Source organism: Monodelphis domestica, chromosome 1, assembly GCF_027887165.1.
Source record: "Monodelphis domestica isolate mMonDom1 chromosome 1, mMonDom1.pri, whole genome shotgun sequence".
NCBI lineage: Eukaryota > Metazoa > Chordata > Mammalia > Didelphimorphia > Didelphidae > Monodelphis > Monodelphis domestica.
The window spans coordinates 5,438,635-5,455,158 of NC_077227.1; positions in this window are offsets into that span (position 1 = coordinate 5,438,635).

Consider the following 16,524-nt stretch of genomic DNA (forward strand, 5'->3'; position numbering starts at 1 on the left):
ACCTGTTCACCTGCAGTGACTCACCCGCCGCCCTCCTCTGTCTTCTCAGGCCTGGCAGGAGGAATAAATGAGTGTTTTCTTCTCTCCTCTATGTCCAGACTCGCTGAATCCAGAATGGGAAGGGATTCAGAGGGAGGTAGGGAGGCAAAATAGGGGATGGCCCTGAAACAGGGACGTGGCTACCTGCTGACTGTGTGAGGTTGCAGTGTGGCTAATGAGTCAGCTCCCTGGCAAGCCGGCCACCCTGTTGCTTAACCACCCGGCCGGCCCCTGCCCTTGCCTCTTACAAGCCCTCCCAGCTGGTCAGGATTCTAGTTTGTGCCCCATTTAAACTTCGGACAGTAAACTCCCTGACATCCTCAAACTTTGCATCCATCCCTTTTTGCACTTCTTGTCTCTGGTGGGAACCCTGAAGACTGGTCTCTTGAGATCCCTGGTGGCAAGGCTGCTCCTGGTCTCGTGCATCTCATCCTCTGCCCAGGGCCCTGGCTCCTCAGGGCACTCTGGCCCATTCTTTGCCCATTTGTAGACCTTATTTCTAGCCCCTCTTTCCATGTCCTTCTTGTCATTTGCTGACCTCCAGCTGTCTCTCCCAACTTTCCTAAGGCCTGACTCTCTGTCCTGTCATCCTTTTGTCCTCCCAGGCTTGTTTGTCATCTTTGGGGACGCCTCTGTTCCCACCATCTCCTCTGGCCAACTTAAGGCCCCCCTTTGCCCTCCCTTCACCAAGATGCCTCTGACTTACATCAGTATATTCCATACCATTTTGCTGCTACTTCTTCTGTGCTCAGTCTCTCTCGCACACAGTAGACTGGGTCTTCCCCCTCATTGTGATTTCTACTTCCTTGAACCCCATCTCCTCTCTCTGCCCATCTCTACAGCCCTGGGCCCAGCTTTAGTGATACCATGGCTGGCCACTCTAGTGATTCACTGGCCACCACACCCAAATCCTGGTGGTTTTTAGTTATTTCCAGCTGGCTTCATTTGGAAGGTCATTACTTGCTTCAGCAGGCTCCTCCATCTCTGTTCCTGGGCTGGGGAATATTTTCAGAGAGAGCCTCGAAACTCAGCTACAAATCTTTGGTGGAGATCCCCAGGCCGAGCCTCTCAATTTTCTAGAACTTTCTCAGTTCTGCTTTCAGGGGTGACCCTTGATCTGCTAGGTGGAACAGTGGATAAAGTGCTGGTCCCAGAGGCAGGAAGTCCTGAGTTAAAATCCAACCTCAGGCCCATAGTAGGGTCTATGTGACCCTGGGTAAGTCACTTTACCTCTGCTTACCTCAATTTCCTTACCTATATAAGGGAGGCCATCATAATTGCATATATCTTCAAGGTTGTTGTGATGATCAAATGATATAATATTTGTAAAGCATTTAGCACACACTGTCTGGTACATAGTAGGCACTGCATAAATGCCAGTTATTATTATTATTATTAATTTCTGACAGCTACTGCTCTAAATCCTTTTCTGTAGATTTCCCAGCTGCCCATTCCCACATACATAATAATTCTTTTTCTTCACTGGAAAGATGAGATCTATCCAATGGGAATTCCCTTGATCTCCCCCAAATCTTCATAAAATTTACACTTTTTTCTTCCATCTTAGAGGAATAGGCAATTCCTTAGCTAATGCCTGTTTTGGACTTCAGCTCTATCCTTCCTCCAAATGGAGCTTTCTCTGGCTATCTTCCTTTATTCTAATGCATCTTCAATGGATTCTTCTCCAATGGATTTTGCCAACAGTCTGCAAAGATGCCTAATTCTGTATTTCTAAGAAAGGAAGTATGAAAGGGAGAAAGAAAGGAAGAGATGAGGGAGAAAGAAAAAAGGAACAAAGAAGGGGAAAATTATGCTCTCTTAACTCTTTCATCCAATCTAAGGTACTGTCCTATCTCTCCATAAACAAATTTCTTGAAAAAAGGTCTCTCCTTGATGCTTCTTCTTCTTTCCACCTGTTCCCTGCTTAGCCCTTTGTGACCCAGCTCTTGTCTTCATCCTACCAAGTCCTTAATGACTTCTTCATCATTGGATTCCTTGGCTTTGTTTCAGCCCTTATTTTTTTTTATGACCTTGTGCATCTGATGCCAGTGACCATATTCCTTCACTACATCCTCTCCAATCTGGACACCAGGGATACTGACTTCATAGAATTCTCCTTCTTTCTGACTATTATTTCCCCTCCTTTTTTTGCTCTAACCCTAAATCATTAAGGTGGGCATTCAAGGTGGGTATTCCTTTGCCTTCTCCACTCTCTATGTCATCTTGGATTCAGCTTCAGCTTTCTACTCTATGCAGGTGACTCTGAACCCCAAACACTAGCACTGACCACTCTTATGGTCTTTGATACCCTGCAGGACATCTCTACTTGGGGCCCCATTGACTCCATAAACTCACCATTTCCAAAGCAGAGCTTATATTCTCTCTCTCTCTCTCTCTCTCTCTCTCTCTCTCTCTCTCTCTCTCTCTCTCTCTCTCTCTCTCTCTCTCTCTCTCTCTCTCTCTCTCTCTCTCTCTCCTCTCTCTCTCTCTCTCTCTCTCTCTCTCTCTCTCTCTCTCTCTCTCTCTCTCTCTCTCTCTCTCTCTCTCTCTCTCTCTCTCTCTCTCCCCCCCCCTCTCCCAAACCTCCTTCTGACTTCACTCTTTCTGTTTGTGGTCCAACCACCCATGAGGTTACCCACCTTGGAAACCCTGGTATTTTATTGCATAGTGGATAGAGACCTCAGGCAATAAGTAAACATTTAGTGAGCACTATGTACCAGTAACAGTGCTAACCCAGGAAGACCAGTCCTATCTCTGACACAACTACTATGGATCTGTGACCTGGGGAAGATCTCTCAGCACTCTAGGTCATTATTTAAATCTCTAAATTGCAGAGGTGCTCTACTTCTCCATTCAAAAAATTACCATTTCCTACTGGCAAAAGTCCAAACATCTTTGCTTGGCATTCAAGGACTGTGTAGTCTGGCACTCACTTGCTCACCTTTCCATCCCACTTTCACACTCATTTCCCAACTTTGACTATTTGTCATCTCTTGATCCCACATTATCCTTCCTCACCTCTGTACCTTTGCTTCAACTGTTATTGGTGCCCAGAATATCCTGCCTCCATAGCTCTGGCAGCTGAAATCCTATCTATCTTGGAAAAGCTACCTGAACTACTCAATCCTCTGTAAAGGCTCCCTTCATTTCACTACTAGGGACCAGAGCTCCCTACTCTCTCTGCCCAGCATCATGTGTGCTTCTTGCCATATATTAATGTGCATTTAGTCTGTCAAATGATCAACACCTGCCAGGCTCTGTCCAAAGTTCTGAAGATAAAAAGAAAGACAAAACCAAACAGCCCCCATCTTAAAGTGGATGGCAACACACCAATAAGTGGCAGATACAAGATCTGTATGAAGTGGTTGAGAAGCTCTCTCCTGGCTTGTCCCTCCATTTGACCATGACCTTCATGAGGGCAATGGATGGTTCTGATCCAAGCTTCTCTTTCCCATTCAGGAGGTACCTGAGAAAAAATGGAATTGAATTGATGAAAGTAGGATTTGGTCGGGACTTTGAAGGACAGAGGGGCAATGGGGATGCATGGAGAAGGGCCAAGGGAGAGCACTAGAACACAGGCCATAGGGCTAGAACTGAAAGAGGTCATTTAGTACAACCCTCATCCTGTAGCTAAGGAGCTAAGACTCTACGGAGTGCCATGGCCTGCCCAAGGTCACAGAGAATCTGTGGCTGAGGTGGGATTGATCCCCTCTCAATGCTGAATAGTGAACAGTGGCACATTTTCAGAAGACCCCATACCTACTCTGGGTCCCAGGACAAGTGTGATCTGGTTCAGGAAAGGGGTGTTGAGCTTATACCTTGGAAGAGGTGAGCTTGAGCCTCTTTGAGTCTCTTGCTTTTGCTTTCTTGGAGTTATGTGAATGCAGGCTGGCATCACAGGGGGTGATGGAGCAGCTTTCCAGACAATCAGGGCATCAATTTACCTTGCATCTCCTGAAGGAACACAGAGTGATTTTCCCTCAGCTGGTTCCCATTAGTCTGGGACCTGCTTCTAAAGCTGAGCTCCTTGGGGACACCTAAAACCCTGGGGACCTCTGAAAGCACAGGAATAAAAGACCCAGAATAAAGAAAGAAAACAAAAGAAATGGTGGATGAAAAGCCTTTTGGAGTTGCTCAAGGAAAATATTAAAATTGTGGAAGACTACAGACTCCACTGCCTCATAATTACTCTGTTCCACCTGCCTTTAATGTTGAAGCTGGCCCCCAAATTAGGTGGCTTGGAAGCGGATTAGCTCAGCTGAGGTCACTCATTCTTTCTATGTGTAATCATCACCTTCTTTCCTTGCAGGGCTTTCCAAAGCTGGTTGGCCCTGCTCCATGCTGGACTGCTGCAGGGACAGGGCTCCAGAAGGGTCTAAAATCATTCCATGGAAATAGGTCAGAGCTCCCCAGATTTCAGTAATCCTTAGTTGAGACTCCTATGGACTATTGAGAATTGGAGCCCTGATCACAGCTGGGAGATGGGTGGGGACAGGCAGAGAGAAAGAGACAGGAGACAGAAGAAGAGACAAAGAGACAGAGACAGGCAGAGAAACACTCTTAGCCTCCTCACTCCATCTCCTGTCTCTGACTCCAACCTGCTTCTGTCTTGTTGCCCCATGCTCTAGTCTTGTGTCTGCCCCGAAAGTCTCTGGCTCCTTGGGGCTAACCCTGTGCACTCTGACCCTTTTCCCCTGTCTCTGTCTCTTTCTTTCTGCCCCATCTGTCTCTGACTGTCTTTCTGACCCTTTCTCTCTATCTCCCTTTATGTTTTTTGGTCCTCTCTGTTTCGGCTTCTTTGCCCCTTCATCTGTGTGTGTCTACACACACACACACACACACACACACACACTCACACATCTGTATTTGCCACTCTCCATCTCTTTCTCTCTAGACTCTTTCTCTGTCTCTGCTCCATCTCCATTCCCATTTCTAGATTTTTCTCCTTCATTCTTTTCCTGCTCTTTCATGGTCTCTCCTCTCTTTTCTGCTTCTCTCTCGTTCCTTCTCTGTTTCTCTTTCTGTCTGTCATTTTCTCTCTCCTCCTTTCCTGTTCCTGCCTTGTCCATCCACGTCTCTTTGTGTCTCTGTTTCTATTTTGGTCTCATCTCTCTGTTCCTTGTTCTCAGTCTCCCTGCCCAGTTCTTTTCCATCTCGGGTTCTGTCGCTCTCGTTTCTTCCCCTCACAGAGGGAGGGTCCCTGGAAGAGCTCCTCCTGGCCAGTGACCTGCAAGTTCCTTCAGGTGACACTAATTCTCAGCTGCTGGCAGTTTGAAGGTGCTGAGGAGGAGCTGGGATTGCTCGGCACCTTTTTGGAAGAGCTGCTCGGAGATGCAGCACAGTTCCTCTAGCATCCGTGCCCAGCTCCTGGCAGTGCCCCCGCATGGACTTATTCAGCAATATTAGGAAGTTTTCTGAAGGATGAGACACCACCCCTGCCTGGGCTGTGTACCCCGGCAAGGCCCTGCCTGTGCTTGCTCCGGGGCTGATCCCCTGCCCTGGCCGGCCTCTGGCCTCCTGATTTTCCATGCAGCTAGTTACAACCATCATATTCTTTGGAAGTCATTTGTAATACATTTATAGGAGACCATCACTCGGCAGTGTTCTGAATTTCCTGCTTATGATGCGATGGCAAAAGTCATTAAACATTAGCAGTAATAGTATTTTCCCTGTAATAAAGTGTTAATTACTTCCACATGGTAATCGAGCAGGGGAGGGGGGCTTGTGCTATTGTTACTCGGCCTAAAATAATTTCCATGTGATAATTTTCCAGGATATCAAAAACTGAATAATTATGCACTAATTAAGAAAGTCGAGCCTGCTCTAGGAGTTAAGACTGCATTAATTTTAATGTTTTTACAGTCCTTTAATTGGGGAAAGGGCTGTAAATTGAGAACTGACGCTCGGTTCCTCCACGCAGAGGCCTGTCTCTGCAATCTGCCTCCTATATACAGCAACCCAAGGTCAACACAAGTTTGCAAAATCCCTCTGCTCTTCATCCGGAATGTATTGGTGGCGAAGCAGGCATCGATCACTCTGACAAGCATTTAACTCTCCGGGAGCACATGGCCTCCCTTCTTAAATTATTAATTGCATTAAATACATTTTCATATCGAGAACTGTTTGCTACAAACTGTTCCCTGGTAGGGCCATGCAGTCCCCCTGCAGCTGGCCTTCTGTTGTTTGGGGGCAGACGGGCCAGATCGGGGAAGCCGAGGCACAGCGCCAGCCAGGAAGCCGATGGTTCTCTTGAAAAGTCACCTCCGAGCGTGGGGTTTGAAGGTCTGCCATGTTGTTTCTCCATCTCCATCATCCTATTTTCCTGGGCTGGAATCATGGCCCCAATGAGGAAGAAATCACAGATTCGGGTCCTGGCGGCACCTCCTTTCAGGGCTGAGGGGTTAGCCAGAGAGGTACCAAAGCGGGCCCAGCTCTGGGAGTTAAAGGAGGGCTCTGGCCTTTTGGCCATGGACCTACCTCCTCTGTCTTGCAGCTTCAGAGGGCCTGCCTTTGGCCTCCAGCAGGCAGCCTACTGGACTTTGGGCTCTGGGGACTGGAGAGAGACACCAGGCTGGTTTTCAGGGTGTTCAAAATGACCACCGGGCTGCAGAAGCACGTTCAGAGATGGATCTCACTCCCCGCCATCTTGGTGCCATCCTGACTCCTCCCTCTCCACAGGGCTCTGTTTGGGGAGTTTTGTCCATTTGCCTGGACTAGGGTCTAGCCGTGGCTTCCCACCCGTCTCTGCCGCTGCCCCCTCCATCTCTCTCTCCATTGCTGGCTTTTGTAACAATCATCAGATCAACACCAGCAACACGAAAGCCCAGACATCGCACGTTTATTGTGCCGAGCATTGTGCTTAGTGCTGGAGATACAGAAAAAGACAAAACAACGTCGTTCAAATGACCCTTTTCCCTGGCCAAGCCTGGCCTAATAGGAGCTGTCTTCCCCTACTACAATGGCTACTCCTTGAAGACAAAAGGTTGTCTTGTTTGCTTGCTTGTATCTCCAATTGTTTAGTCCAGAGCCTCACACAGAGTAAGTACTTTATCAAATTTTTGTCCTCTCTTCCCTTCTTCCTTCCTTCCTTCCTTCCTTCCTTCCTTCCTTCCTTCCTTCCTTCCTTCCTTCCTTCCTTCCTTCCTTCCTTCCTTCCTTCCTTCCTTCCTTCCTTCCTTCCTTCCTTCCTTCCTTCCTTCCTAAATCGTATAGTAGATGGAGTTTTGTAGTTAGGAAGACCTGAATTCTATGACTACATCACACAATAAGTAATTGAGTGATCCTGAACCAGTCACTTTCCCTCTTTCAGACCCATTTGTTGATGTGTTTTTTAAAAAATAGCACCTTGGAATTAGGTTTCAACAGTTAGAAGCAAAGTTGCTGTGATGATCCTCCTGTAGGTGTTTTCACACACACAAGTACATATGTGTGTATATGTATAGCATTTGCCTACACATATGTATACATGTTTAACATATGTTTGACGTGTGAATATATATGTACTATGGAAACCCCCTAAGGATATCACAATCAATTGTAGTTCGCACAGAGTCAGTGGGAGCAAGAGTGCTCCGTTGTTGGTCCTGGGCCCCCAGCGCCGAGCACAGTTCTTGGTACTTGGCACGTGCAAAAGCAGTCCTTGGGAACTGATGGACGACCATTAGGTGCTTAGCATAATGAGCCTTTTGGATTGAGCCGCGGGGCTAGTCTGTTCTGGGAGGATGGCGGGCCATTCACACCAGGGCCTCAAGGGCTGCAGGAGGAATCAGGATCTCAGTCTTAGTAAGACGTCTCAGCAGAGAGATCTTCCCCGCCTCGGCCCTGGGTCCGACGAGGAGAGGGAATGGATCTGTCCCTGACAAATGGTGGACATTCAGGCCCGAGAGAAGGCTCAAGAGAAGGGAAGGAAGATTTCAGGGAAAGGATGGCCGAGGAAAATGTAAACTCGAGTCTGTGGCGGAACATCAGATCCCAACGCCGATGATGGCAGGTGAGAGGTGGACTTCTCATCTGGGGCCCGAAGCCTGCACAGGCTTGGGGAGTCGCCCCATATGGGGGTCTGTAGGCTTGGGGGGCAGAGGAGAAACCGGCCTGGGCCCCTTCGTTGCTCCCATCTTTCATGGGGCTGCGGCTCACTATTTTTGGGTGGCCTGTTTCCATGTTGGCTGTGGCTGCTCTGCGTGTGCCATTTCAATGTTCTTGTGCAATGGGTCTCCCTCCCCACTCTTTAGTGGCTCCATGAAGCTCCCGGCCCTGCAGCCCTGGCAGCAATGGCTTTGGTGGATGGTGCCCGGAGAAGGCCTCTCGTGCGTCTATCAAAGATGAGCCTGTCATATCCTGCCAAGGTACCCACAACAGCCTTCAGATATTCCCGGCCAGTCTCCTATCCAGCTTCTGTAGGGAAAGGCGGAGTTGTTGCTGGTGAAGGTTAGAACGTCATCACAAGACCCTACACTGAGGGGGGCTGTTTGGTCCTCCAAGTACTCCAGCTCCCAAACCCACCGGAGTAGCAGGGAGGGGGCTGTTAGCTCCGTATTTGTATGTCAAAGGAGGTCTATCCATGGAGAGGTCACGAGAGAAAGCCAGATGCTCCCTCGCTCACGAAGGGCTCGCCAGGAGCTCCAGGACAGTCGCCCTCCAGCCTGCATGTCTCTTGGCTGGCTCGTAGCATCCTCGTACAAGTAGGAACCTGGTGGCGTCCACTGCTCTCCCCAAGCGGCTGACCACGAGCCCTGGAGGTGTGCTTGTTTGTGTGTGTGTGTGTGTGTGTGTATGCTGGGAAAGTCCTAACCTTTGAAGCCAAAGCTCATCCTGTGAGACTACAAACTCCTTGGGGTAGCAGCTGCCTTATTTCCTTTGTAGATTGTGTGCCTGGCACACAGTAGGAGCTAAATGAGTGCTTGCTATTGTATTGGTTAAGCCTCCCCTTAACCTTTGGGAATCCCTTTCCTACGTCTCTTCGTGTTTAGCTGCTCCTTCATTCTTGTCCCACAGAGAGCCCAGTCTTCAAGCCCCTTCACCATCCCTGCCTTTCTCCTCTGGGTAGGCACCAGTCTATGAAATATGGCGCCTGGAAAGGACCACAATTCTCCAGGTAGGGCCTGAACAAGCCAGGGCCAAGGGTCATTGTTTGTTCTTGTGCCTCTCTTAGTCTGGATATTGGACTTGAATTAATTCAGCCAAGAAGACATTTGTTTTACTGGATGCCACACCACATTGTCGATTCATGGGGAGTCTGCAGTCTGCAGTCCTCTAAAACCTTAAGTCCTTGAAAGGAACAAGACCTAGATCCTGTCTGCTGAGGTATTCGCTCTCCCGCCCAGCTTCGTCAGCCCCAAATCTGACAAGCAAGTCGCCTCTTTCTTCATCCAAGTGCCTAAGAAAAATGTCACCCAGCGATAGGACAGAGGCCTCCCATCATCATGGCCTCATGATGTTCTTTCCCGGTGACTGAATATGGGATCAGGGTATGTAAGGCTGCCCATATCAGAGCTCATAAAACCTGCCTCTTCCCTCCTCCCCATTTTGTGGCTGTTAACTAGATTAGCCCCAGATCACAGAGTAAACAAATAGCAAAGTCAGGATTTGCACTCAGGGCTCCAACCCCAGACCCAGTACTCTTTCTGCTCCATTTTGCAGTATGGTTGAAAAGTGAATTCTAAGTTTATGTGATGTCGCTCTCTTGTAACTCCTGCTTCCAAAGCCTTGTTGAAACACAGCTCAACAGTTTCGCCAGCATTTCTCTGATTGGCCAGTATGGTAACCCATCCCACTTGAGGGTCACGGGGCTCAGACACCCTACAAGGCACCTGGAATGGGGCTGTTGGATTGGAGAAGAGCCTCAGGATCACACCCCCGTGAAGGGTCCAAAAGAGCTGAGGATCATCTTAGCTGGGGGAAAAGCTCATGTTCTTGACAAGAAGAGAGCTACTGCAGCCAAGGCAACACTGGTGGAAAATATAAACAGATTCCCCAAAATCCAAACCAACCCAACCCAACCCAGTGAAGACCCCGGCATTGGGATATCATGAGCCTCCTAGACAATCAGAAGCAATAGAAGGAAAACCACATTTACAGAAGGCTTTAGAAGAGGACCCAGCGAGCCAGAGCATCATCCCAAGAACATTGAGGGACACAGCTGGAAGAAGGCAGAGAACAGAGCAAAAATGGCAAAGATGTGTCAGCACTTCGAGGACAAACGCTTGTCCCCTTCGAGGTCCGTGGGCTTGCCACATGGACTCCAACCTCCATGAGTGAGTGAGGAGCAACAGCACCACGGAAGATCAAGATGGGCAGAAGAGCTAGAAGCGAGGTTGGGCTGGGCACCATCTCAAGGCTTTGAGGAGGGGATTTTCATCCCTTCTGAAAGAGGTGTGGCTACCAAAAGCAAAGAAAGATGATGGACGGTCTTAGAAAAAAATGCAGAAAACGTCAGTGACTCCTGACCATGTCTGCAAAAATCTTCAGATACCCTGAAGCATATAACAACAACAACTAGCATTGGCGTAGCAATTCATGGTCTGCGAAGTACTTGACAAATATTATTTTCTTTAAGTCTCACAACCCTGGAATGTTAGCGTTATTAATTGTCCCCATTTTACAGATGAGGAAATTGAGGCAAAGAATGGTTAAGTGACTTACCCAGAGTCACACAGGGAGTCAGTGTCTGAGGCTGGGTTTGAACTAGGGTCTTTTTGACTCCAGGGCCAGTGATGTATCCACTGTGGAAATTGTGGCTGTCTTGAAATTTGGTAGAAGGGAATGGACACACTTTCCCCATATTGTGCTGCAAAAGAAATCATACCTCCCTAGTCACATGATGCAGGATCTCAATGTGCTTATCGTTCAGTGACAATTAAGAAATATTTGCTTTGCAGGCCATCTTCCACTTTCTTACCTTCTTGAGATTTCTATTGCGTGTGCGCTATGTGGCTTACATGCAACATGAGCGATATGGAAATATGCATTGCATGAAAGTACTGATATAACCCATATCAGACTATTTACCTCCGTGGGGAGGAGGGGAGAGAGAAGGAGGGAGGAAATTGGAATCCTCAAATGTCAGAAAACAATTGCCAAAAATCGTTTCTACGGGAACTGAAAAAAGAAATAAAAACAGGTTGGGTATTTTTGCTTTCGTTGATCAAAATGCTGTTTCAAACTAGTCTTCCAACAAGGCATCTCCTGTCCATATGGCAGGAATCCTGCCAGATTCCTTGGAAAATGCACGGGGTGGATACTCTGATCTTGTGCCCTCCACTGATCAATGTCAACCTGTCAAGTGAGCCAGGAAAGAGAAGCAGGCACCCTCCCCAGATATTTACTGCTCGCTTTACAGCGAGACCAGACTGGAGCCCAGACCCAAACAAAATTCCAGGGATTATTGGGGCATGAATTATATCAAGATTAGTGTTTGCAGGTTGCACTGTGCTAATTGTACCCAACGTGGAAAATGGAGTCGTTCCTCAACGAGACCCCGATCGCTCCAAACCCATCATCGCAACTATTCGCTAGAATCACAGAGCCAAACAAAGAGCGAGAAGATGAAGAATGTCGGTTGTCTGGACTCAGATAAATTCAGATGCCTCCAAATGCAAGAGCCATTGGGGGGCCATATTTCCTGTGTAAACTAACCAAAGGAAGAAGATGGTAGATGCTGAAATAAATGGAGAGAGATTTAGGCGTTGTGTCAGGAAAAGCTTCCCAACAAGTAAATCTTCCCCAAAGTGGAGTGTGCTGCCTTGGGTCTCCGTGGGTCTCTCTTCACTGGCATGAAGACTCGATGACCGCTTGTCAGATTTGGCACAAAGGGTGCTTGTTTTTGAAGTACCCATTGGGTCAGCTGGCTGCTGGCCTGCTATCCAACTTGAGGGTGCCCGGATTCTGTGATTCTTGGGTTCTGTGGCCTTTGCCTTGCTTGGGCTGCTCCTGGGGAGATCTGTTCTTCTCTTTGAGAATGCTCATGTTTGATGATGTATATTGGCTCCCTCCAGGAGCCACGTCCTCCCTGCCAGGGTACAGATCATAGCCCCATCACACTTTCTCTTCCTCAGGGCCTGTTGGCCATGTCTCTGCACAAATCCCCCATGGTGGCTCCCTGTTGGCCGGGGACCTTTTGTTACCTCTCTTGACATTGCATAGATGCATGTGATCAAAGGGCTGTACGAGCCTTCCTCGATTCTCTCTACATCAACAGGCAACCTTCTTTTCCACCACAGAGCCCTTGGAGGAAATTACTGATGATGCTTCCCTTGGCCAAGTCCTGGCTGGCAATAGGCCATGGCCAACTTGCCCCCAGGACACACATCTTGCCATTGCCCTGTGTGGGCCCCTCACAATGAGTTCTCCAGACCTGGCATTGCATATTCTATGCCTTCAGACATACAGGATCAGGAGAAGAGAGAGTATTGCCAAAAGGAGGGATCTTTGTTTTAGGGAGAACCTGGAGATCGTGAAGAGCACGGCACGGCCTCCTAAAAGTCGCTCAGGGTGCTTCCTCTGTTCACTGCACCCCTGGGCGGTCGCCCAGGCCCAGTTTGTGTCCAAGCTCTATGTAAGCTTGGTTGAGCTCCATGAATTGTCCATGCCCCTGTATGGCAGAGTCGGGCCAATGGACATTCTTCATCCACTTGCTTGTTCTGATGTGGATGATCAAACTCGCCATGATTCTAGGTCTGCCTGCCCTGCAGTGTCACAACAAGCAGCAGATTCAGACTGGCTCACTCCACAGGGAATTTCTCTTTATCTTGGCCTCTGCCTTAGGCATCCTACACAATCGAGGCAAGAGCCGTTGGTGAGCACAAATCTCCCGGAGTTACGCCGCGCTTGGCATTGATAATAAGAGGGTCAGAAAACAAAGCCGTTTCTGTTGTGTCCTTTTTTAAGAACTCGTGCCTGATTTTGACATGCACACGGGAGACTTTCTTGGGGCAGAATCTCTAAGATGTGTGCTTTGCCTGCCTGAAATAATTTGTTTTTGATAGTCAACAAACAAAATCCAGAGTGGGAATAGTATTTTGTCTGCATCTTTGAGTCAACTGTGTGATGAGAATGTCTTATATTAATGATGTAGTCTGGTGCAAAAGAGCCTTGGAGAAAGCTGCCCATCAGGCAGCGGGCAGCAGGCTTCACCATCCATTCCTTGGCATCACAGCCAGCCATTGATTTGGTCAGAATTGTGAAGGCTTTTAGAAGTTGCTCATTTAAAAATGTTCTTGTGCTCAACAAGACACATTTTCCGAGTGGCCAAGGTGGGAATTTGTCCCTCTTGACTATCCCTAACACTTAGGAGAATTCCCTTTTTCTTTTGGGGGGGAGGAGAAGAGGAAAATAAATGTTTATTCACTAAAAGTAATAAAACACTATTCCAGAAAGAGAAAGGGCACGCCTGTCCCCTTCTCTGACCTCATTTAAAGCTACTTCCCATATGGGAAGAGATTCTTCTCCTGAAGATTTTGTGGTGGCAGGAAAGGTCAGTAGTTACCGGTATTTTCTCAATTTCCTTTTGTCATAATCATATCTGAGAGGGCTTCCATTCCCTCTTCTTTCTGGTATGGCAACAATTGAAAGGTCAACAACCTGAGCACATGGTCACCTTTGGCCTTGGCCTCCTCGGGCCATTGTCTTCCATCTTCCTTGTGCGGTGCCTTGGTTAGTGCCAGGATTGGTGAATGCCCACTCCAAAGGCAGGATGTCATGGGTGTTTGCCCTTCCTTACTATAGCGACTCACGGGGAGCTGTCCAGTGGCGGAGCACGCCCCAGTGGCAGGGACAAACCTCCGAACTCCTTTCTGTGAGCCGCCCCAATTGGGGACTTGGCTAGAAGGCTGGGAAAGGCAGGAAGCTTTCGGGAGGCTTCCATGCTTGAATAGGCGGGTTTGCTGACAGAAGTGAATATTTGCAGGTCATCGTCTACTCGATGTGCCATTTCATGGAAGGCATTTGATATTATAGACTGAGATGATAAGCCATAATGGATGTGGGAAGAATCGGCGGAATGGGCCTCGGAATAGATGGGCTGTGCGATCAGACCGGCCTCGGCTGGCTGGCCCGGGAGCTACCTAGGATACGGCGAGTCTGGGCTGGAGGTGTGGCCGAGGGAGCCAGGAGGTGCGAGGATGGGTAGAGAGGCAATCGGGCTCATAGGGACGCGGTTAACAGGTGTCCAAGATGGCGGCAGGGGGCGAGGCTGGGTGCGGCTATAGAGACACACCAGTGTGGCCCTGTTTTTGGAGAGTTTGTAAGCTACAGGTGTGGAGTTCAATGCGTGCAAGATTAGTGCGAGGTAAAGTCGTCCTCCTAAGAGTTTGTGGGTGATGAAGTGGAAGTGGGGAGAGCAATTTCAGTGGGAAGCACCAGGGAAGGCTTCCTGGAAGAGGTGGACCTGAACTGAGCTTACAAAAAGAGGAGTCTTTGAGTGCTATAGAAGGTCTACAGGCACCTGGGTGCAGGGGCGGATGGAGCCAGGCCGACCTGGCTGAATCCAGCCTTGGACTCTTAGCCCTTCTCCCCCGGGCAAGGCTGTGTAAGTGCCTCAGCCTCCTTTCAGCTGAAGGGAGGAAATGAGGATTCATCCTGCGTGTCCTGTGGGCCAGGCACTGAAGGAAAAGCTCCCCCCCCCCATCTGATCTCATTCAGGAGGCGCCGTTCTCAGCTTAATTCTACATTGGAGGAAATTGGAGCAGGAAGACGTTAACTGAGGCTCCGGGTCATTGGGTGGTGTCTGAGGCCAGGTTTGAACTCGGGTCTCTCTTGGTGCCCTGGCGCTCCCCAGCTGCTTCTCTGGGAACTCCCTTTGTAATCGGAGGAACCCAAGAGATCCTGTAGACGAAGGGCCGGCCCTGGATTGTCCTTGGACTCCTGGGCCGGCTCTGGTGAAGCCTATGAAGAGAGACTTTGGTGGCACCGCAGAGTTTTTCTTTAATGCAGGAAATCAATGCCTCAGAAGTCCCCCCTTGTACTGAAATCCTCTCCCTAGTAAACACACAGCCAAGTCCCTGGAGCCCAGGGTAGGGAGCCCCCATTCTAGTCCCACCCCTTCATTTGGCAGATGGAGTTCCGCCAGGCAGGGAAGTCAAGGAGCCGGACCAGATTCCAGGGAGCAAATGGCAGGGCCCGTTCTCTCTCCAGCACGCCTCTCGGTGGGCTCCAAGTGCTCGGAGGCTTCTAGGGAGTTAATCTTTTCTGTGCCTAAAACCAGATGCGATCCATTGGACAATATGGACTGTGTCTTATCCTGGAGCCCCCCTCTGATGCCAGCCCTCGGTAAACACACACATGCTTAAATGCACACGCTCTAACACACATGCTTAAACGCACATGCTCTAACACACGCATCATCATCATCCTCTGTAACCGAGGAGCAGGCCAATGACTTTTCCTCACAGAACAAACCCACAGGCCTGGCTAAGTTCCAGTCAGGGTCTCCAGGTTACAGAAAACCTGAAGATCTTGGGAGAGGCACCTGCATCGTGGACAGGCTGGAGCTCTGCCCACTCTGGTTAGTGAAAACCAGCTGGGAGCACCTGGGTCCCCCATTGGCAGAGCTTGCAAAGGCCTTAAAAAAAGGCACGCTGCCAACCACCATGAAATATGCAATTGTCCATCTGTTGCTAAAATAAAAAAAATCAAATCAAATCAAAATTCTCCATCCGTTGCCAACAGCCTCACTAAGTGCTGTCCAGTTTCAGTGGGGGCGGAGGCTGATGGAGTTGGGATGGTTCTTGGGGAGCTGCTTCATTCCTGGCTTTTGTCATGAGGGAAAAGGAGGGCTGGACAACCTCATTGGAAGAATGCTGGAAGAAAAGAGGCTCTTCAGCTTTTGGCCATGCTCTATGGGAGTGGATCGTCCTGAAGGAGGAAGAAGGACCTCAAGAGAGTGAGGAGCTCATTCCTCTGCTTTTGCACAGAACTTTTCTGGTACTCTCCTAGAGAAATACAAATCTGCTATTTCAAGAACTTTGGGGAGCAGAGAGTGTCTGGGGATGGTATCACCAAGGGCCCTGGTGTTACCCTCACCTTAAAGCCTCACATGCCCTGAGGATGATTTAGGAATTGATCTCCAGGGTACTTTAGACAAATGACTCATCTCCATCGTGGCTATCTATGAAAAAATGGAGACCAGAGAGGTTGACCACATGCCTGAGCTCACACAGATGTGAGATACCGAGTCAGGAATGGGAGACAGATCCTCTGCACTTCACAGCCTCTTGGAGACATGAAGGAGACTGGACTCTCTGAGGCTTTGCTGCATCCCACCAAGTGGGAAAGGCTGCCCAAGACATCCTCAACATCTGTGATCTGAAGAACATCAAGGATACGGTTGAAAATGATTATCACCAATGGATGGATTTTAAAAAATTGTTTGACCTCAGTAACTCATGGACAATCCATCAAGAAGGGATGGGATGAAGCCTACTTCAGTCTCTGGAGTCCAAATTAGTCACATCCCAGGCCTTGAACGCATGGACATCAGACAGTCACAAG